Raw genomic sequence first — 23,256 nt, forward strand, 5'->3', positions numbered from 1 at the left:
GGGATGCCCTGGTCTGCACTGGGTTTAGCCATGAAAGCCAGCAGCGTCTGACCCAGCTGTGGGTAGGGGGTTAGTGCCTCTGCCCATGATATGGAAAAGGAGGAGCAGATTCAGCTGTGGGCAATGTTTGGTTTGAAAGCTTCTCTTTCTTTTTCTCATAGCATTTTTAAAACCTACTTCCTTTCTTTCTTTCTCACTATTTATGGTTTTGTGTCTAGTACAAGAGAAGTCTTGGCTGTTCGTTAATTGTACTAGAATTAGTTCACCTGTGGTGAAACTTAGAGAGACATTACCTGGTAGGAGGAAATGGAAGTATAAACAGGGCTTTCTTCCTTTTTTTTTTGATGGAAATGAGTTTGCTGGCTGTATGCTAGTTTCCAAAAGGCAATGACAGACTGGCAGTTTAAAGAAAACAGGTCTTGACAGCACACTTTAGTGCACCGAATGCTTTGTAACAGCTTGTGTCGTATAAAGCACTTTCATATAACCTGTGCTCCAGCAGCAAAGGCTTGTTTTGTCCCAGGCAGAACCTTTTTGCCTTTGCATAGTCACGGGAGTCAATGGAGCCACATATCAGGTTTATAAAATTTGTCTCAGGTTGGATGTATGCGGAGTGTCAGCTCCTCCTGTAAACCCTCTGTGTTCTCGACTCCCCACAGCCTGTCAAGAGCAGCAGCGCAGCTCGGCAGACAGGTAGGGATGCAGAGAAGTACCAGACAGGTACTACTGCTATGTTAGTGTCACTTTTTATTAACTATTGCCTTGCCTGGCTGAAGAAAAGAAATAAACACAGGAGGAAAAGGGAACACACTTGAAAGGCAAGCTCGTGTCTCATTAGCACTTGCTATGTGAGTTCCTTATATTCTGGGGAAGGCACAAATATTTTAATGAAGAGCACTTGTTCAAATATTTCTTTTTTTAAAAAAGGCTTTATAAGGACAACTTATTTGTAAGATAAAGATAGGTAAATTGAGACCAGGAGGGAAATTAGAAAGTGGAGTATCTTGATTACATTGAATTGCCTTCTTCAATTCAGGTTGTGTTTTTCCTTATTAAGTAATCATATGTTTCTTAGTATTGGAAGAAGGGAAATCATTAATACCGACACATAAGTAAAATAAAGGATTATTCCTTATAGCACCGTCAGGCACCTTTTTTGTGCTAGTAAAATCCCGTGTGCCTCTGGCAATGTAAAAGTAATGGAGCTGACAACATTTTCTTTGATTTCTCAGAATTTAAAAAAGGAGAAAGATCTCTGAAAAGAGGAAACAGTCCCTCCCATGCAGTAAGTCCTAAATGCAGCCTCTGCTTTCAGTATTGTCGACACTGAGGCTTGATACTTTTCTCATTGTCATCACCGTTTCATAGATTTTTTCTTACTTTAATGAATTTCTGTGCTCAGGCACATAGCTATTTTCTTGGCTATCTTGCTTCATTATTCTGATGGAAGCAGTCTTTTAATTTAAATCATTATTATTAAAAGTAATGCATGAAAGTCTTACCTGAAAGATATATTGTTTTGGCAATAGATGCAAATCAAAATGCAACTGTCTAGATACTCAATTATATATTTTAATGGAAGGCTTTGAGTAAAGCTTAGGCAGGAAGGAGAAAAGTACTTATCAGCATTTATCATTTAAATTACCAGCATATTTGTAGGCTCTTCATATATTTCTTACACCTCAATAATTGGAGACTGAAGCTAGTTCAGTGGACAGCAGTTAGCTTGTGAAGCCCCTGAACTTGGAATACATGGCCCCAGCAGTATTCCAAGAGGACAAGCTATTCTTGCAACTTCTCTCCAATACGTTAAGCTCTAGTGTCTTCCAACAACTGGTAAGCTTATATTGTGCCACTTCCTCTTCTGTAATCCACGTAAATATTTACCATCTATTTGTTTTGGAATGTACTCCCAACTTTTTCTTCTTTGTGACCATACAGGGTGCTCAGTATCTCCTAGGCTAAGGGCAGTCCGTAATAACACATGCTAACTAATGCCTTCACTGGGACACACACCAGACACTAGGCTATCCGAATTATATTTGGGGTTACTTTTCATTTTGGATCTTTCAAGGTTTATTTTCTCAGCTCAATACAACACAACTGATGGGAGTGTACTGAAAACCCTGAAGTTTACCAGATGGTGGTTAAAGCATCCCGCAGGCTCATGCTGATCAACAAATTCACCATACCAGTCCATCTATATGGTCAGCTGAGAATATGCCATGGAGTTTAACCCTTGCAGTGCTCCATGTAACTCAACCCTTAGCTCTTCAGAGCTGGTATGTTCTTTACTGCTCAATCTCCTGACAGCCACCTCGATCCAGAGACCTTTGCAATACCGCAGAGGTTGCCGTGATCTCTGTAAGCTGGGGTCCAGGATAATGCATCCTAAATGTGTGTGTATGAAGCCAGAAAATCATTTGGGCTAACAAAATCTTCTGGAAATCTGCAAGAAGACTCTCTGGTACCTTAGTCCTTCCCAAAGGGGAATACAATGCAGATTTAAAGCGCCAGCCTATCAAGCTCACATATTGCTGCCTATGTAAGGAGGGCAGGTAAGCTCTGAAACCTCAAGGTCATGGAGTACTTAGCTTCCCTGTACAAGCACCTCCAGCAAGACAGAGACGTTAGCTTACCATCTCACTGTGTAACAGTTTATATCTAATATGCAGATTTTTTTTTCCTGATATTTGCATTTGACCACAGTTACTTGCCTGCTGTCCATCTTTTTGTTTCACAGCAATCTGTTAACTGAAAGACATATAGATGTCCATACAGAAAGTCACCATGTAAATATTAGCATTACCCTAGTTGTAGATGGCTCAGATAAAACAATTTCTGGAGTCTGTAGACAGCAACAATGCTGGTAGGTATATGTTTTTCCTCAGCACTGAACTAGAGCTCATTCCAACCTTTTGGCCATATGGTTTCTTCTCTGATCACTGTACCTGCACTCCGTTAACACACGCACTGACCCAAGTCTTTTGACAGCTTAACAAGGAGTTATCACAGTAGACAAAAGCTAGGATTTAAAATGCAAAACTGAAATGCAGATAGGCCTTGCTTGCAGAAGGGTTTCATTTTGGCATACTATTTTTTCCCGTTAATATAAAATAATAGCTTTAGCAGGGCTCTTTGTTCAAATATTTAGGATTTTCTCTGACATTCCCTCAAATCTTAGCAGTCTTAGCCACATTCAGAAGGACCAATAATTTAAAAATTGTCTTACTTTCATACAATAGAGTTCATTCAAAGAATTTTAGCAAAACTCCTACCTGCTAAAGTTGACTTTGAGGTTATTTTAATTATACTGGAACATTCTAACTTGAAGTTAACAAAGTCAGTGAGATGTTGCACTTCTATCAGGAATTCCAGACACTTGGTGCAGACAGTGAGGCAGAAGAAGACCTATCAGAAGACCGTACTTAATGACATTTCTACAAGACATCTGAAAAGCTGACCTTTGCCAAGTGCTTCTTTTATCATATACTGCAAGAAATACACTACTTCTTTAGGTTATAGCTGCAGTAGACTCTATCAGCTGAAATCATGCAAGTTATAATTCTACTGAAGTCAGCGTACTCCAGGGAGGACAATTTTAGCTCCAAATGAATGGGGTCATTTACACCACAGCGAAGGGAAGGCAAGTTACTGCTATTTCAGTAAAATACATACATTTATAATAATCGGGAGGCCAATTGTTCAGAGTTTTAAAACGTGTTTCTAAAAATGGTGGTAACTACCATATGTCTGCCAAGTTTGTGTCCTGTTTTGAACACCACATTGTCATCACCCGAGCATGTTTAGTTGAATTAAACTAAGCTCTGTTATTGCAGACAAGGTTGGTACAGCAAAGCTCAGTAGATTCTCTTTTCAAAGGCTCAGCAGATAAATGCTCAAATTTGGGATTTTATTCAGGATCTAAGATACAGTAATAAAGTTGGGTTTTGTTTTTTTCCTGTTGCACTGCAGTCTACTTCAGAGAAGAGACATCTCTTTCCCTTTCCAAAATGTGGGATTCTTAGGATACTAAACATCAGGATGATGCTGTAGTAGAATCTATTCCTGCTGACTACCTCAAAACCGTAAATTTCCCAGCAGAAAATTATCACACATCCCTTATTGATCTCAGTCAAATTGTGAATACTTAGTACCTGCAAATGTAGGGTCAGATTCACCTGACCAAAGACAGACATCTGTACCTGAACCAAACATTCCAGCTTCCTTCGGCAGTAAAGGAAAGAAACAGCCACTCGTAAGGTGCCAGTCATCTGGTCTAAACAGATCAGCGCAATCTCACCCCAATATTTACCTCGCTCCTTTGCCCATAACGAGTGCCTAAGGTGCCAAAGGGTACCTGTCTAGCACAGATCAAAGCATCATGTTGCTTTTGCCTTAGGCAGACACCTAAAAGCAGGTGAGATGGATCCCAAGAACAGGAACTGGGAAATTTAGAAAACTGGAGAGTTGCATTTCCCTTTATGTAAACAGGTGCATGAAACTTTCTCATTTAATAGGAGTGGATACCTCCAGGAAGAATGTTGGTTTAACAGAAACATAGTAAAGGGGGGTGTGTGGGTGTGTGTGCGGGACGGACGCGACACGACAACGTTTAAATTCGTGGAGTATATCAACATATGCAAATACCTTTTGCAATCTCCCAGGTGCAGGGGAACAGGCAGCATGTTCTGTTCAAGAAAAAATGTTAAACTTTACTTTCATAAGTAGCAATTTCCATGGGCTCTTCTGGGTGATGGCTGTTGTATGCTTTAAGAGTCCTTGCTGCAGAGTTTTTAAAAAGCTCTCAGTTGTTGTAAGCCCAGTCTCTCATAACAGCTAAGGGCTATAACCCATAAAAATCAAAGTTTGCATTTAAGTATTGTCCTGAAAGAGTGTGTTGGTTTTTCATTGAGTTTATCACTAGAAATTTCTCCCCTGGGATCTTTCAGGTCCTTGGAAAGAAAGATCAATATCTCTGTAGAGGAAAAATGCAAGGCAGCCAGTTGAAAATATTACTTATTCTAAATACAGGATTCCTTGTTATGGCTGTAACCCAGAGGAGTTGGTAAAGATTAATCTGCCAATAAAGAATTGTTTGAGAAAGCAGGATACTTCAGTGAGAGTGCTGACATGCTGGAGATGATGGAGCACCTGAGAGACTGCTGATATCCTGGAAATCAGATAGAACTACATTGCCTTGAATTTTTCCTATGAGTAAACAGGAACTTCGCACTGGTATTCTTTGCAGAATTTAGTTGTCAAAAAAAATCTATAAAGTCTGTACTAAGCCTGTACACACTGTAATTTTTTATTGTTTTTTGTAGTAACTCAAATTTAATTAAGCTTCCACAAAGATATCATGGTCATGTGGTTCACCAGGAAGGTCATCCCCTGTCAAATACCAAGGTCATAAAGGTCTGCTAGAATTTCTCAGTGAAGAAAAATATTCACAGATGGTTTACATTGGCCAAACAACTTAACTTTTCTATGTCTGCCTCTAGAAAAATTGCTCCTGGAAAATTTTCTAACATTTTTCCTGCAAATGTTTCTTCCTTCTTTTCCTGCCCTTAAAAAAAAATAACCCAAGGCAGACTGAACATGTCAACCAGCTGATGAAGGTTAGCCTAGAGAGTAGAGAACAGGAGAGGAAACAGCCCTGAAAGCAGGGCTTTGGAATGGAAATTTTCGCACAGTCTTAATCAGATCTCTGCCTATCCCTGCACCAAGCTGGAAATGTAGATGTAATTCTGTGCTCACTAAGATCACAAAGGGACTTGCTATTTACTTGACCAGGCAAATAAATGTCCAGTTCTCCAAGGTCAGTTACAAGTATAGTATTTCCTTCACTTTGGAACAGGATTAGTTTTAAAATTACAAATACATATACTACTAAGCTGGACAAACACACACATTATCCCTTTAACTGCATCTAAACCACTAGCAGCAGGATAGGAAGAACAAAACAAAATCAGAAATTACCTGTTTAAATATAATTAAGAAAAAATGAATCATTAAGCAGTTTGCATTTTGTTATTGCATCTTACAAAAAGGCAACCCTAAAGTACAAAACTGCTATGTTTGACCAGGAGGAGGCATTAAACCCATATTTGAACTTCAAGTCTTCAGTTATCTTGATCACTGTCTTCATAAAATGACTTCTATACTTTAATAATTAGCAGTTATTGCACTGATTCATTACATAAAATAAGGAAGCAGCTAAGAAACCTGGTGTGGATTCAGGCAGGTAATTAAAATAAAAGAAAGTGACCATTTCGCGACAATACTGATGGCCAGATGCTGAGATGCTGCTCAGGAAGATGGATGTTGAACTGACCCGTAAGAAGGAAGGGCAAGACGAGAGATTGCTGCTCTTGCTCATAAACACAGAGATGTTGCTGTTTCTGGACTTTTTTCTTGTTCTCCCTAGATGCCTTTAAGACACACAAACATAAGCGCCAACGTTTGGCACTTGGAATTTGTTTCAAAAGGATAAAACAGCTGCATGACTTGGAGCCTACAGACGTGTTGTATACAGACAGGATCAGACCCTCGGTATGCGCCTGTATCTCAGTGACTGTAACCAGTAGCTTAATTAATTGCTGAACATATATGGTGACTGTATCTAAGGTACAAAAGCATGAATATGAAGGTCTGTATAGAATTACCCTGGAGTGATTATTTGTTCATAATTATGTTATTGCAGTAGTGCCTAGAAACCCGTCTTGTACTGAACAAACATACAATAGTAAGTAGTTCATTTGCTGAAGAGCTTTCAGCATAAATAGGAAAAATGAAAGCTTGGGAGAAACGAGTTTTGAGAATATTTATGGTCCAGCTTAGCTAGGCAAATTGTAACAGTTTAAAGTCCTTCAGAAACTGAAGTTCCACCAAGCTATTGAAGTCCGCGTATGTAGGGATTTAAGAGTTTACATCTGCCTTGCATCAAATGCACCTTCAGTTACAAACTTCCCTAAAAATATTTCCACAAGCAACTGCTTTGTTCTATACGTAACATGCATATGTTCCTGTACCCAGCTGCCCTTGGGTCGTACATCGTGACTTGAAGCCCGGTAAGTAGCGTGGCTTCAAACCCTTCGAGAACAGCGTGACTACGACCCACCTCCCTTCAGCACGCGCAGCCCCCTTTGCTGACAGCGAGCTGTGCTTCCAGCCGGCGTTTGCATCAAACGGCACTACCAGAAAATACCAGTGGTCGCTGCTATGATAAGCACCATTAAAACCCCACGTGCAAAATCCCTGTCCCTGTTTGAGTGGTTTCTCTTTTTTTGCCTGACTTCAGCCCCCTGACGATCACCATTGGACTTCAGTTCCCAAGGTGATACTTGTTTTCTAACTTTTCCAGCTTTCCCTCGGCCTTCCACACTAGCAGTTCCAAAGGATTTTTCCAGTTGCAATGACAGACTGACCAGAGATAGGAGGGATGCACAGGAAAGAGGAATTTTTTTTCAAGTTGTTAGCAAATTGTCCCTGGAGAAAATGAAATAGTAGTCCTTGCGTATGATATATCCTGCCTAGGTTTTGAAAGACAATCAAAAAAAGACAAAAAAAAAAAAGAGATAGGAATAACATTTTTCCATCAAGAATGGCAGCTTTGGACTTTGACCAGCTTCTGTCCCTATCGGAAAGCAGAGAGAAGAAAAAAAACCCAACCTTGCGTGGATTTGAAGGAGCCCTGTGCTCTCTACGTTTTGTTTGCAGCCTCTAGAAGAGGAGAGCAAGGCCACGTGAGAGTTTGGGTTTGGGGGTTTGGTGCCTTGCTGCTGTTGCTGGTTCTGGGTGGCTGGATTGCAGTCACTTGTGCTGCAAACACAAAGGTGCACAGCCCAGCAGCCGCGCAGAGTATAGCCACGCCTGTTTCAAACAAATTAGCCTTCTGATCTGCAAAATCTTGGAAGAATATTTCTTGGTATCTTAGATACTTCAGTGCTAGAAAAAGCTGGCAACTAGTTCAGCAGTTTATCCTACAGAAGGGAAAATCATAATTCTGGGGGAAATAGGGAAGTATCCATGTTCCTTAGCTTATCTTAAGGATCTAACTATGAAAAGAAAAGACAAGGCATGTAGAGGAAAACCTAAGGGAATCAAGCTGACTAGAGGCTTTTTGTACTCCGAAGTGCTGGGCTACCTTACTGACTCTTGTATCATTCAATTAGTCACTCATGAGATGCACACACAAAATGACTCATGCCAAGTGCCAACTTTTATACCTCAGTGTGGTATGAGCTCCGGTACAGCGCCGCTCTCACTTATTGCCAACTGGAGAAAGGCAAAGCTTAAAGCTGAAGCAAGGGAAACAAATGATGCTGCTGATGGACAGAAATGGCTGAGGCCTCTGGCTCACCGCAGCACGCACACAGAAACCATCGCTCAATGAGAAGCTGCTACTTTTGTCACAGTTGTGTGACTACAACTTGCAGGTGACACTCCCAAGTTCTCGACTGCAACGATGCTTTTCATTTTCATAATTAAGACAGTGCTGCAGGATTCAGTCCTTCACCCGCCCAAGCTGCACCATTTGGTTGTTGCAGAACAGATCCATGAGATAAAGAAAACTCTTCAGCCTGGTTCTCCAGGGCTAGAAGCATTCTTTCAATCAATTAACCATCTGGTAAAAGCTTTCCAGCTTGAATACAAGAATCCCAACACACTAAAGAGAACATTGTTCAAGTCCTTTACATTTCACTGCTACGAACAAACAGAAATAAGATCTTCCACGTCAATACACAGGGCCTTTTTCAGTAAGGTGCAAAAAATGTGCTGGTACTGGGTCAGACCTTTGTGATAGCCTCTAAACACGGTCACATCAGGACAGTCCTGCTTAAAAAGGCTTAGACATTCCTGAGATGCAAGTTACACGTACAGTCATCATGTTCAATAACAATGTTGGATCTTTATCCATGAATTTGCCACCATCTGTTTTCAATCCATTGTTGCTGTATACTCTTTCAGCATCCTGTGGCAATGAAAGCTGCAGTTTTATTAAATTCATAGCCAGTGTTTCATGAAGTCTGTAATAGGGCATGCCCCTTGTCATTAAAAATGTGCTTGCAGGTACTTCCACTGCTTTCAGTGGAGCTTCTCTGTAATTTATCTTGCATAACTAAAGGAAAAATGAGTTGCTTGTGGCCTCATAAACTGAATATGCATTACACCGAGTGTAAAAACTACAGAAGATTTTGCTTGCACATTTCATCTCTGAACAGTTCTAAATTAAATGACTTACCTTCAAATCATCACATTAGTAGTGGAAACTAAAATGCGTAAACTTTATCCATGTTTAGGATTCTCCTCCCCTGTGATAAACATCTGGGACAAGCCAATACAATTGCAGCCCTGAAAATTATACATAAAATACATATTTAAGATTCTAAACAAGTCTTTCACAACTAAATCAATTTTACTTAGGGTAACTTGAATTTTGAAAACTCTTGGTTTGTTCTATGAAATCCTTCACACAGGCATTTTAATACTAAAAAACCCAACCTGTATGGTTATACTCTAAAAATAACAAAAAAGAGCTTTCTTAAGAAAGGTTTTAGAAATTTTAGGATCAGATCAGACTAGCATTTACATGAATTCATTATCCGCTTCAAAACAATTTATTCAGAAGTAATGGAACAGAAACAAATTAAAACATCCCTTTAGATTTCATTCAGAGAAGATACTGTTTTATAGGTCTTTGACTCCAGCCTTTTGACAGCCAACATTAGCTTTGCATTACTGAAAAGGATAATGCACTGTCCTTATTGCATTCAGAGATAATACAGTAAATACGGATTAGTTTTAACACATGATGTTTACAGCAGAAACATTGATTAATTTACATTAGTTTCATAGAATCATAGACCTGTTTAGGTTGGGAGAGACCTTTAAGATCATCAGGTCCAACCATTAACCCAGGACTGCCAAGCCAACCTCTAAACCATGCCCCTAAGCACAGCATCTACATGGGTTTTAAACACCTCCAGGGATGGTGATCCCACCACCTCTCTGGGCAGCCTCTTCCAATGCTTGACCACCCTTTCAGTGAAGAATTTTTTCCTAAAGTTTGTGTCCATGAAGGATGTCTAGCTGTCCTTCAAGCTGCAGTATTTCTAAATTTTATATAAAACTGACATTTGTTTCAGCTTTAGTAGTTTTCAGGGTTGTTTAAAATAATATTTATATGTATGTGCACCTTTATACAAATATTACTTTAAATCACTACAATTTAAAATTAAACATTCTCTTTGTCTCCTGCTGCCTGCTGGACAGCTTGCTTTTACAGGAAAGAACACATCTTATTTCAAATTAAACCTCTTACATATTTTCAGGGAATGCAATAATCTTTGTAAAATACCAGAAAAATGTACAGGAAAGTGATGATTTTATAGTGCCATAAAATGTGTCCTTTTCCCAGGATTTTCTGGACTGCAATATGCAGATTGATAAAATCAAAACCCAACTACATAATGTGGCTGACAGTGATGAGAACTATGTAAAACTATCATTAAAACTGTCATGTGCATATATGTGTAAGGTGGATGTTCTGGGGTTTGGTGACTTTTTTCAGCAATCCTGCCCTTGTTTACTGTTGGGAAAACAACTGTCAGTGCATAGATTTTCCAGCCCTTTCCATGTCACACAGCCCACTTGTCCAGCACCCCTGACTATCCCATTTATTCCAAAGGCTCTGATGTATTTCTTAATTAAATCTTGACTGTTAAATTGTAGTTTATGAAAACAATCTACAGTGGTTTGCAAGCCAGTGTCTGTGCGTATTAAACCAGCACTTGACCAGATGGGTTTTTTACAGTTCAGTCAGGTATGCCTTGAAAGCATTATTGAGGATAAGTGGTAGCTATTTGAATAATAAGTACCTTATGCCTGCCTCTGGGAGGAAACACAAAGCTGCTCAGGAAGCGCACAGCTCTGCAAAGCACAGTCATAATGTTTGGTATTGTGTTCTGCTGCAAGAATCCACAGTTTACTTAGACACAGGGTTATTTTTCTGATCCTTTTCCCCCGTGGCAGTGGTGTCTTACCAGCCCATGAAGCCAGAGGTGTTATTATTCCCATTCTCTTTAATCCCCCTCTCTGACCTGTATTCACTCACCTGCTTGTTAGTCTTTCACTTATAAATAGACTTTAAATGTTACTGTGTGACTTCAAACTTATGTTAATAGATAACACCACCCACTCTTACTAAAAAGTAATACTATTTTCATCATCTTTTAAGTTTAGAGCTGCAATTAAGATAAATTTGAAACACACTTTAAACATCGGTCCAAATGCATGCACATTTCAGAAGTGCTGTTATTAATATCTCTCTGTGATAATTATTTTCTTACTTCTTACAGTTATATAGCTGATTTTTATTGCTGAAAAACAGTTAGTGTTGCTTTTCACAGGACAGTATCACAAAGTTAATCTCCTCCTTGATTTGAAATTCTGTTTTTCATTTGGAGCAGTAACAGTTTTGACCTTGCGTGCCCTGTGGTTACTCCTTTACCAAACCAAGTGCATCAGTAAGAGTGTAAAAGCAGGCATGGCAAGACAATGTTGAGCAGCATGTAAGAAGCCAAAAGGGATAGGAAGTGTAGCACATCAGTTAAAAATTGCCAGCAGAGGCCAATGTGCAAATTAACATGGAAGCCACCGAAGGGAAAGCAGGAATTTCCACTCCAGTTGAAGATATTCCTACAGAGGCATACATAATTTCTACACTGAAGGAGCAGCCATCTGGAATTTAATCTTCATCTAGAAAAAGAAAACATTACAATTGTAGAATAGGCACCTGAAGCTACATTGACATTATCTCTGTGTAGCACACCAGCAAGAGACCTGGCCACCAAACCAGCTGATGTAGATGGTCTTGTATGCATGCTGCTCAGACCTTGCATGCTCTGGAGCAAACACAGAATTTGACAATAACTACCTAAATTTGTGGAAAAAAATCTATGGTAAATCAATGCATGGCCAAGGAGTTCCTGAAAGGTCAGGAGAAAATACGGTGGACCGGGAAAGTTCCTGAGGGAAGTGCTACCTGTACTTCATTTGTACCCTTTTCCATAGGCGTTCACTTGGGACAGTTTTCTGCTCCGTAGTTCTTACCACCCCTGTGTTGGGCAGGGCTGAGAAAGACATAACTGTAGCCACACCGACAGTTGCTTACAGGACAATAGCTGGAATGAGATGATGCTCTAGGAAGGCACAATTCATCACAGCAACTCATTTTACTCGTAGTTTCATGGTCAGCACAAGAGCTGAAGTCACAAGCTCCCCAAGCCTGAGCCCAGGCCGGCCTGCTGCGCGTGCCCCATGGAGGCCCAGCGTACTGACCGCAGGCAGCGCTAACGGCGCAGGCTCAGCACCTGCAGGGTCCATTTCTTCGCCAGTTTTTTATAGTGGACAATGCTGGAGCCAGGACCCAGGGACAAAACAATCTTTGATTTAGCCTCTGATATTCTCCCCCCGGCTAGTAGCCCTTGTTGCACCAGGACATAGTTATCATACATTATTCTTATCCCGCATTTTTTGAGGTGAAAGCTAAGAATGAAAAACCATGTCCTAGCCCACCAGAGTAACGATTTCATACCACAACACTTGTATTACATGACTGTGCTATGGTGTGAGGGTGCAAGAATTTGAATGTACGAAGGCTGCTCTTGGAAGGGGACAGAGGTGGTGCTGCCTTGTGTCATTACTGCTGGTTTGCAGCAGGCTTAGGCATAAAACCCTCCAGGCTCTGATTTTTGGGTTTGTGCTGTTAGAAATCAGCTTGTTCTGTAAAGGAGTCAATTTTAGTCACGCACAGTATTGATAATAAGAGGATCAGAGCTCTGGGGTAAAACAGGAGGCAAAAAGACAACACAGTCACAGTGCAAGGGCAACTTATCCTTAGGACAAAAAGGGAAAGGGGAAAGCGACAGGAGAGGCTTCATGAGGCATAACAGTCCACAGCCTCCCAAAGGTTTTTCTAGGTCTCCTACAACCAGAAGAGTAACAGAGGCTGCTTTTATACCTTGTACATTGGGATCAGAATTTGGGAAAGGCAGCTAGGGCCGCAACACGAAGTTTAGAGGAAATCCCGCCCCCTGCGTCTGATAGCTGATGGGGACAAAGTCAAACAGCAGTCCGTCAGGCCTGTGGGTAAGATAGAATTAAATAGGATAATTTATTATCTCAGATAATATTCAATATAACTTAAAAATAGCAGTGTGCTAGTTAAATAACAATAATAGCTGTTCTTTCTGAATCTAATTAGTTGGGTTTTTTTCCAGGATCCTAAATAAACCAACAGCAATGTCATAAAATGAGATATTAATATTTATACATGTAAATTATTAAAAAAGGAGACTTTTAAGAAACACATTTTACATACAGTGGTTGCAATTTAAACCATAAATTTCCTTAAATAAGTGTAACTGTAAGAAATAGTATTCAAGGAGTTTAGACAAATTACCAGACATATTTCTAGATGCAAAGTAAGTAATAGTATCTTCAGACTGATCTCCAGATTAAAAGTGACACACTGAAGGACGACTTCATTTATTCGTATATATATATACGTACTTAAATTATTGAATAAAGTAGGCTTCTGTTGCCTAGAAATGTAAAATAAACAACTGTAAACACCAAAAGGGCAGATACCAAAGGAAATACATCGAAACTGCAAATATTTCTTGTGAATTACAGTCTTTCTAATTTTAGGACAGTAGCTTTTTGTATAATTGGGGTTTGCTGCTGTACCAGAAAAATGAAGACATTAGAGAAATGCACTGGGTAAACAAGCAACATTTTTAGGCTTATTTGGGAAGACAAGCAGCCTCTTGGTTCATATGCACACACGTACATGCAGAGCGTACAACAAAGACCCTGCAAGCCCTGCATGCCCCAAAGCACCCTATAAACTCTACACCAACACATCATTTTTTTCACTTTTTTTCTCTTACAATCAAAAGGTAGAAAAACAACAAGTTTAAAACTGTCATACAACTTGCATTCAGCTCCTTTGCACGCTGGCTTCTTCATACAGTCTTCCCTCGGACTCTGCTTGGTGATTTTTCCCGTGGGCCCCTGCTACAATTCCTGGTCTCAAAGAGACCATGCCTACTGAACAGACATATCCTATTATTTTTTCCAGTTTACACTTCTCCCCCCACTGCACATTAGAGTCCCTCATGGTCTTTTTCAGCGGGGTTCATCACTGCAGACCTCTTCTGAAGCCTCTGCCCCAGCCCCCTGTGGACTTGCAGCATTGTTCTGATTCTGAAGACAGAAAGAAGACACTCACCAGTATCTACTAACTGCAGGATCCCAGCTTAGGAAGAGCATAGCCGGAGTTGCCAGAGGTTTTAGCAATGCACAGCACTTGTGTTTTTACTTAGAGGATACACCTCCCAGGTGTCAGCTTTTCAAAGCAGCTTCTCACTTCTGCAAATCAGAGACAGGCTCTCAAGTCAAGCACTGAGGACTACACAGAGAGACAAGAGCTTTACTTACCTGACTTCAGAGAGTTCATAAGCAATATTAGGACAAAAAGAAGGCTAAAACTCATTTTAAGGTCCAAAGGCAAATGTCTAATCTTGAAGTCTTTATTTTCATTTCTCTTTCATTACATACCCTTTGATTTGGTAACAAAAGCAAGCAGAAGGCTGACACACAACTACTCCTTTCTCTATAGAATTCCGACTTCTACCCTGAGCACCATCTTAAGGTTGCACAATCAACCATACACCTGGTGTTTTCTCTCAATACAGTTCTTGCGCAGAAACTTCTGCCTTTTAAAAACACCACAATGGAGAGCCCCAGGAACATCCATCATATATCATTACCATGACACGCAGGGTTACTACCACGGGATCATTACTGGCAGCTTCTTTCTCCAAGCTAACAGAGCAGTAGAAAGCGCTGCTTCTTTTGCTTTGTCTTTTTGAATGTTGCAGATGTTTTTTGGCTGACCACTAGCAGAAGATGGGCACATGTTTTGCCATTGGGTGTCACAGGTGGGAACAGGGATTGCTTCCCAGCTTTGGAAAGTGAGCACTAACAACCAGTCATATCCAGCCTGTCTCCTCTCCACCAGCTTTTCTCCCCACACTAGTCTGCTCAGAGAGCTTTCCCATGAGGGCAGGTCCTTTAAAGTGGGATGACCACGAGTCTTCTCCCTTGCTGTGATTTCCCATCTCCCCTCTCCCAAAGTTTTTAACTTTTTCATGGTCAAGCTGCTGTAAAGATTTTAATAGCAACAAAATCATGCATCTTTTCCTTAGCCTCCTTCTCTAAAACAACCCAGCCATCTTAGTTCATCCCACTACAATTCATCCTGGGGCATAAAATTAGCTTGACAATTCTGTTTTGCATTTGTTTGGTTTTTTTTTTTCCAAAGATACAAGAAGGCAAAAACCACATCTTACAGTGGAAAACGTGGATAGTTTTAGGCATCGTCACCTGAATGAATTTCATGATGATTACATTCATCTCTAAGGTATGAAGTAGCAATTCTATTTTTCTTTTCATTCTTCACTAGCAAACCTGGAGATTCAATAATGTCATACAACATATTGCATTATGACAGCAGAGTGCTGATATGTCCTATACAAACATTTGTCATTTTAGGTGTGGGATGTTTTTTCAATATATTCAACAACACTTTACAATATTTGCCTAAATTAGATTTTTTTACCTTCTGTTACACAAAACCAGATTCTTTTCCTCCATACAGGGACATTCAAGTTAAATGAAGCTATTATCAACAGTAACAGAAACATTTTGTAGGAAATAGAAAGCCCCATGAAAACCAACACCATGCAGAATAGATACTGTATTCTGCTGCATGCATAGAAATAGAGATGCCGGTTTGACCAGATGTTTTTAATTAACTAATAGCCAAACTACTAGTATAAATAATGTAGTGCTCCCTGTTCTCACAGACACGCAGAACTAAAATATGCTATTTGCAATGACAGGTCATCCATTCCTCTCAAACACAGCTGTCAACTAATGCTATGGGTAACAGAACTGGAGGGATACCCCACAAAAAGTTTATAGTTTAATGTTAATCTTACATTTTGAAGGCAGTGTCTGCAACCCAGATAATGCTGTTATTTTCATGTCTTGCTCCCAGTGCTCTAAATGAACAGTGCTCAGGATATTAACACACTTTGAAGAAACAGTAGTCTAGGATATCGTGCCCGTATCACTTTTCCCTGTTAAAAACAGCTGGCATAACTGCAGTACTTCTACATGTTTCCAGGTTAGTTCTTATAAGTGATTGCATAGCTTAGGCATGTCACCACCCTGGACTAAGATGCTGGCAGAAAGCAGTAGTGATTATGAAAGTCTTTTTTGGAACATCAAGTAGTGAAGGTTGTATTGCATACTTTGTAGCATTGCATTTGACACCTTATGTTCATCAGCTAATTCACAATTTATTAGAATCACCTACTAAAAGTTTTGTTACTGTGTGTGTTTAATTTTTCCATAGTTTACCTTTTGTTTGCAAGGATTAACTGCCATTAATCCTTGGCATGGAACCAGCCTAACTGTTTGCATTCAACTTACCTGAAACTTGCTATGACTTGTAGAACTGAGAAAGGTTACTACTTAAAGACATCAGGCAATGAACTTTACTTTTAAAACTATATACTCCCTGGTTTACTTAGAATATTCCTACCTTTATTTTTTTAAAAACTTCCCTGAAGGTCTTATGGTGTTAATATCTGCTGAGCTTCAAGTCCTTTTCTGGAACTACAAGCCAAGCATAGACAGTTACTTTTGTCTGGTGAATGCATTCTGGGTTGTGGCCCAACTCTGACAAGTAAACCCAAAATCAAGAGCATTTGTGGTAAAATGGAGATATAGCCCATTTAAAAAGAGATAGCCATTGTCCTTAGTGAATTCCCAAGCACTACATTTAGGTAGGAATATCACCTGCATAAAGCAGGGCTGCCAGGAACTCTGCAGAGAAGGACTCAAGGGATCACAAGCTGGACGTGAGTCAGCAATGCCATGCTACTGAAGAAAAAAAAATATACTGTAATACATAAAACAAGAATATAACAAAGCATTTAGAAAAAAACACATCCTTCTGCTCAGCTGGGCACTAACAAGGCATCACCCAGAGCACTGTCCATTTCTGAACACTTTAAGAGGGTCAGGGACATATTGAAAAGTGCTCAGAAAAGAACAAGGAAAAAAAATCAAAGAGCTAGAAAACATAGCCTAAGCAGAAATATCAAAGAAATTCAATTCTTTAGTCTAAACAAGGGAAGCCGGGAGGAAGCATGTTTGAAAGCCTAAAGGCTGGCACAGTGAGGGAGGGAATAAAACGGTCTCCATGCCCACCCAGAGCACAGCACGAAGGCGTGCATGGCAACAAGGAAGGCTTAGCTCAAAATTTTGTGACTGCGCTGGAAGATCATGCCTAGGAATTGTTTTATTTCTATTTCTGCAATGCCTTAAACAAGAGAAATATAATTATTTGTCATATGCTACAGTAACATTAGCATGGTGGGATAGTCAAGGTTACTGCCTAAAACCAGTTTTCAAGCAGATCATATTACTGCCCTGCGTACACAATTTTCACAAAATGAGTCTTGCCTTCATAGAAGCTTAAAATTGGGACTGACATAACTGAGTGTTTGGTTAGTCTAAGCAAGAGGCTTTTAAGGGGTAGTAAGTCTTTGAATTTTATTCTTGCCACCAGCACAGAGACTCTCTTTGGATAGTTTCCTTCCAACCTATTTTATTTTAAAACCACCATTTTTTAAGAAGAGTTAAAAAAATAAAAACAAGCAGCAAAACCAAAACTTGCAGTCCTGGGAAGTTTATCCTTCCTCATTTCTGGCAAACTTTACCGATACTGAGACTTTTACATAAGTTTTTATTTTAAAAGTACTTATCAAGTGCACTTACACAGGTGGTTTTTTTTATTTTACCTACTTTATATCTTCTTCTTGATCCCTTTCTTAACACTCTTCACATTCAGCAAATTGTCCAGAGGATAAAACAGCCTCGGCAGCTTACCAAAGCGTGGTGGGGTACCTACCTATCAGAAGAATGCTAATGCAGGAAACGGGATGTTTCAGACTAAGGGCTTCTTATTGGGTTTAAGAGAACATAATTGCACACTTGGGAGGCAGTAACTTCTTAATTACAGTCCTCTGGGGAGTGGGAGGAATCCAAGTGCTAGCATGTCTGGAAGGGGCTTGACACAAGGTAGCCAAAGTGGCCTAATCGTATCAGAGGAGAAGACACTTGATCCGTACTCCAGAAAGCATCCAGCCTTCTTCAGGCACTCTATAATTAAGTACTTAAAAACTGTTCTCCTCAGTGCACTTCTCTGCTTCTGCTCTTCTATCAGCTTCAGCGCTTAAATCACCAGCATGGTTACCCACATTGATTTGCCCTTCCTATGGCTCGCACACATGGGTTTCAAGGGCTGGAGGTGGGATCAAAGCTAAGGCACAGGGCTGGGGGCCAGGGGGGACAAATCCGAGAGTGCAGCTATCATTTTCCACATCATGCACACTGCAAGTTTTGGGTGTCTACCACAAGGCATGTCAGCTGAATGCACGTGGGAATACTGAATGCCTGAAATTATTCTAGAAAGAACTGCTTTTTTAAAAGTTAGGGTCTGGACGTTGGAAAGAACTTCTGCTTGAGGACAGTGTTGAAGCGTATGCCAATTTTATTTATTTCAAAACCTCATCCAAGCTTAAAAAGAACTGAAACACATTGATGGATCAGGACATGTGACTGACTAAAAAAAGGGAAATCCACACCACTTCTAAAGTGTGTCATTTAAAAAGGAATGCAATTATTCATCTCTCAACCATCAGCCAACCTGCAGCTTATGGCAGTTAGAAACAAGCACTTTCTGGAGACACGCTTTTTCATAACTGTCCATGAATGCATTCCTTGCACTCTCCTTATTGTCTAGCCATAGTGCCACACAAAATCAGGATCTTGGAGTTGAAAGAGAAAACACTGATAAAACTACAGGTGGTTTCCTTTGAAAAGAAGTGTGAAGGAAGGACTTATTTTAGCTGAAGAGCAGAGAAGTGCTGCCCAGCCATCCAGCTACCACCAATGCAGAGACCATTCTGAACCGCTGTTCTGGGTCATCCTTCATACACACCCCCACGTGTCGCAGTGGGAAATAATGCAAGAAACAGGGTTATTGTCTGTAAGTTCACTTGCTATGAATACAGCAACCCACCATATCCATGACAGCTAGTTATGACTAACATCACCAGAGATGTCCTCTGACTTGGGTAAACTCACCGATGGCTGTAACAGGATGGACAACACCAAAATGACAAGCCTAGGCATCTCTCTATACAAAATGGGTCATCCTTTAATGCTTACCACAAAGAAAGGAAAGGAACAAGGATGATGCACTGTAGAATGAATGAAGCAATCTTTTTTTAAAAAAATATAACCTGTAATTGTAGAAAACTACACATTTGCAGACAGCCTTACCAAACTTCTGTTGAACTTTGGCACTAGAAAGACATACTGTATGAAGCTGGTGCCTCATTAATACAGCCACAGCACTGCAGTCCATGAAGGAAGAAATGGGGGAGGAGGACTGCGCTAATTTAGCTCTGAGTCCCACTGAAGAGAATGTCACACTCACTCCCCCTCAGCAGTGGGCTTTTCATATGGCTGCATCCAGGATGGTTAGTGGCTGAAAAGAGAAATCGGTACTGCTGAGAGAGAGCAAGCCAGTCACTGATCAGCCTAGTGCCTTTTTGCTGCTATCCTTTTTAGTTGTAGTACATCTCTTTCCCTGTTAAAATATTTTTCCTTTAACCTAGTCCAAGTCTGGGCTGAGACAGGACGTATTCGATTTGTAGGAGAAAGGATAGAACGAGGTATGTGGATTTCATACTGCACGTTTTGGTTGAAGAGCTGTATCAAAGTGAAAGATTTTTGTGGTTCTCAAAAATTGGTTTTGCTTAATAGACCTTTATCCCCCAGGGAACAATGGGAGTCAAAAACATGTTTTGCTGCGAGTCCTGTAGGCAACACTAGACAAAATATATCAGATATACTTATCGCAACGTAGCACATACTGTTTTCTCAACTGTAAGCAACAGCCTAAGAATACTCCTTTTCCATTTTCCTATCATGTAAAACAAAACAGCTGTTTTCATCTTGAGGTCTGTAAACCTTTGTATGACTTCTAAGAGGTACCACCAAAACAATTAGAGAAGTAAAAACCAAACCCACCACATTACTAGCGCAGGACATCAGTTATCACATGGGAACCTGCATTTCCACTGTAGACCACTAAGAATCTTTCAAATTGGCTGGGGGGTGGGGGTGGGAGGCAGGGTGGGAAGTTGAAAACCACTGCAGAAGCTAAATACACCCAAGTAATATCTGCATGGTCAGTAGCAGAAGGCAGATATCTCTTGAGAGAAGCTACGAAAAAGGAAAGAATATGCACAGAAACATGTCCATTGGGATTTTATTGTCTAAAATATTAAAGTGGGAGGTCTGACAAAAATCTGAGAAAAATTGGGAGTATCTGTAGTTAATAGGATGTTAGCAGGAAGGTTAACAAGGAAAACACAACACAGGGTAACTGGCCAGAAGTTACTGTGCTTACAAATAATGGAACCTTAGTAGAGGAAAAAAGGTATGAAGACAAGCCAACATTTTATACCGAACAACTATTAATGTATCAACAGTCTGAACATTAACTTCAGGTTGCATAAAGAGGCTAACGGCCAGCGAAGCTCGTTCAGTCATAAGACTGCTCTCTGCTTAATGGGTGCCATAACTGTTAAAGATGAAACACAGTATCTGGAAGACAGAAATAGACACAAAGCAGAAAAACATCAGTGAACAAAAAAGCTCAGGTTCCATTCAGATGGGCGCTGCACAGCAGGGTAAAAGAGAAGGCAATTGTAGTCTCTCTGTATCTCCCACTGCTCTAACTTCTGACAGCTAAAGTCTCTTTGCAGGGAAGACCCCCAAAAGCCAACCTTGTAAGTCTTCTGTTGTTCCCTCTATAGTTAATGGAGAGAGAAATGTTCCCCAAGAGAAGAAATCAGAGCAGAAACTTGGCTGTAATTTTTCTGGATTCTTCTAGGGTACTAGATTAGAAACGTCTGACACGACCAAAGGCAAAGCTTCAGTCCAAAGGGACTTGGCCATAAATTTGAGGACTGGGCAAACAAACATCATGAAGTTCAACACATCAAAGTGCAGCATGGTGCACGCAGGGAAGAATAACCTCTTGCATCTGCAAAGGCTGGAAACCAAGTGGCCTGATCAGCAGCCTTGCTGAAAAAGGTCCCAAGGTTACAGTAGGTGCTAGGTGAATATGAACCAGCACAGCACTCTTGTCACAAACGAGGCAGATGGAGGGGTCCTAAGTGACAGGGAGGAGTGGAAACAGGTCCCTGCTTGGGAGAGCAGGCAAATCACCCCCAACCTCTTCACCTCCACAGGTACCCTCATACAATAGGCATGTGAGCTCTGGAACCTGAGGGCCAGGAAAATAACAATGTGGATGAAAGCCCGTTGAGGTTGGAGGAGTTGCCTAGGGAGAGTCCATCACCCCATCACGTCGTGACCAGCTCTGCTAGGAAAAAAAGAAAGGTGGTTGTCATCGGTGACTTCACCTTGAGATGAACAGGGACCCAGTATGCCGACCGGACCCAACCCACACGGAAGCCTGCTGCCTCCCTGGGGCCTGGGTGAGGGATGTTACCAGAAAACTCTCTTGTCTCATACAACCTTCTGATTACTGCCCGTTACTGCTCTTCCAAGTGGGCAACGGTGAAGTCCAAATGACAAGAAGACTGAGGGCAATCAAAAGAGACCTCAGTGCCTTGGGGCAACAGGTTAAAGGTGATCCTGAGCTCAGGCAGTGTTTTCTTCTATCCTGCTGGTGGCAGGGAGCAACGGGGCATATAATCAGAAGGTCACACAGATCACTACCTGGCTCTGGGTCTGGTGTCAGTGGCTGAATTTTGGGGTTTTTGATCATGGGTCAGTTTACACGGCACCAGGCCTAGTGGCAACAGCTGGGGTTCGGCTGTCTCCAAGGGTAAAAAGGATTTTGGGTCAGGGGTTAGCAGAGCTCATCAAGAGAGCTTTAAAGAGGGAAGGAAATAAAACCAAGCTCCTTAGAGATAAGCCTGGGGGCAGCATGCCAGTGTTGGAGGCGACATCACTGATGCAGCTGAAATGCATCTACACCAATGCCTGAAGCATGGGCAACAGAAAGGAGGAGCTGGAAGCCATCGTGCAGCATGAAAACTATGACATAGTCTCCATCACGGAAACATGGTGAGATAACTCAGGTGACTGGAGTGCTGCGGTGGATGGCTACAAACTCTCCAGAAGGGATAGGCAAGGAAGGAGAGCCGGCGGGGTAGCTCTGTATGCCAGGGAGTTTTGGCTGCCTAGAGCTGAATGACAGTAACAGGAGGCTGGAGTGTGTATGGGTAAGAACCAAGGGGAGCATCAACAAGGTGGATATCCTGGTGGGAGTCTGTTCTAGATCACCCAACCAGGATGAAGAGGCAGATGAAACATGCTACAAGCAGCTGGGAGAAGTCTCAAGATCACTAGCTCTTGTTTTTATTGGGGACTTCAACATACCAGATGTCTGCTGGAAATACAACAGAGCAGGGAGGAAACAGTCTACGAGGTTCTGGAGTGTGTGGAAGATAGCTTCCTGACACAGCTGGTCAGTGATCCAGCCCAGGGAGATGGATTTGCTGGACCTGCTGTTTACAAACTGGGAAGGACTGGTGGGTGCTGTGGTGGTCAGAGGATGTCATGGGAATAGCAATCACAAGATGATAGAGTTTTCAATTATTGGAGAAGTAAGGAGTGGGGTCAGCAGAACCGCTACCTTGGACATCCAGAGAGCTGACTTTGGCCTGTTTAAGAGCCTGCTCAACAGAGTCCCTTAGGAGCTGGTTCTGAAGAGCCAAGGGGTCCAGGAAGGTCAAGAAGGAAGTCTTAAAGGTGCAGGAGCAGGCCGTACCCATGTGCCAAAAGACAAGCCAGTGCACGAGAAGACCAGCCTGGCTAAACAGAGAGCTTTGGCTGGAAGTCAGGGGAAAAAAGGAGAGTTTTCCACCTTTGGAATAGGGGGCAGGCAACTCAGGAGGACTGTAAGGATGTCACAAGATTATGTAGTGTGAAGATTAGAGAGGTGAAAGCCCAGCTAGGACTCAGGCTGGCTACTGCCATAAAAGATTTTTTTAAAAAAAAGTT

At 41.1% G+C, this 23,256-nt stretch overlaps 1 protein-coding gene across 3 annotated transcripts in view; it reads left to right on the forward strand.

Annotated features, from left to right (window-relative positions):
* The window catches only part of HTR1F (5-hydroxytryptamine receptor 1F), a 118,346-nt gene that overhangs the window by 52,877 nt on the left and 42,213 nt on the right, over nucleotides 1-23,256 (forward strand). The window contains exon 3 of one of the 3 annotated variants that reach the window (XR_005102849.1): nucleotides 5,035-5,081. The exons of the other annotated variants lie outside the window; for them this stretch is intronic. The gene's annotated coding sequence lies outside the window, so the exon portion shown is untranslated. Of the gene's footprint in view, nucleotides 1-5,034; nucleotides 5,082-23,256 lie in introns of those variants that run through there. 3 annotated transcript variants of the gene reach the window in all.

The sequence above is a fragment of the Falco rusticolus genome, chromosome 2 (assembly GCF_015220075.1).
Source record: "Falco rusticolus isolate bFalRus1 chromosome 2, bFalRus1.pri, whole genome shotgun sequence".
Classification (NCBI taxonomy): Eukaryota; Metazoa; Chordata; class Aves; order Falconiformes; family Falconidae; genus Falco; species Falco rusticolus.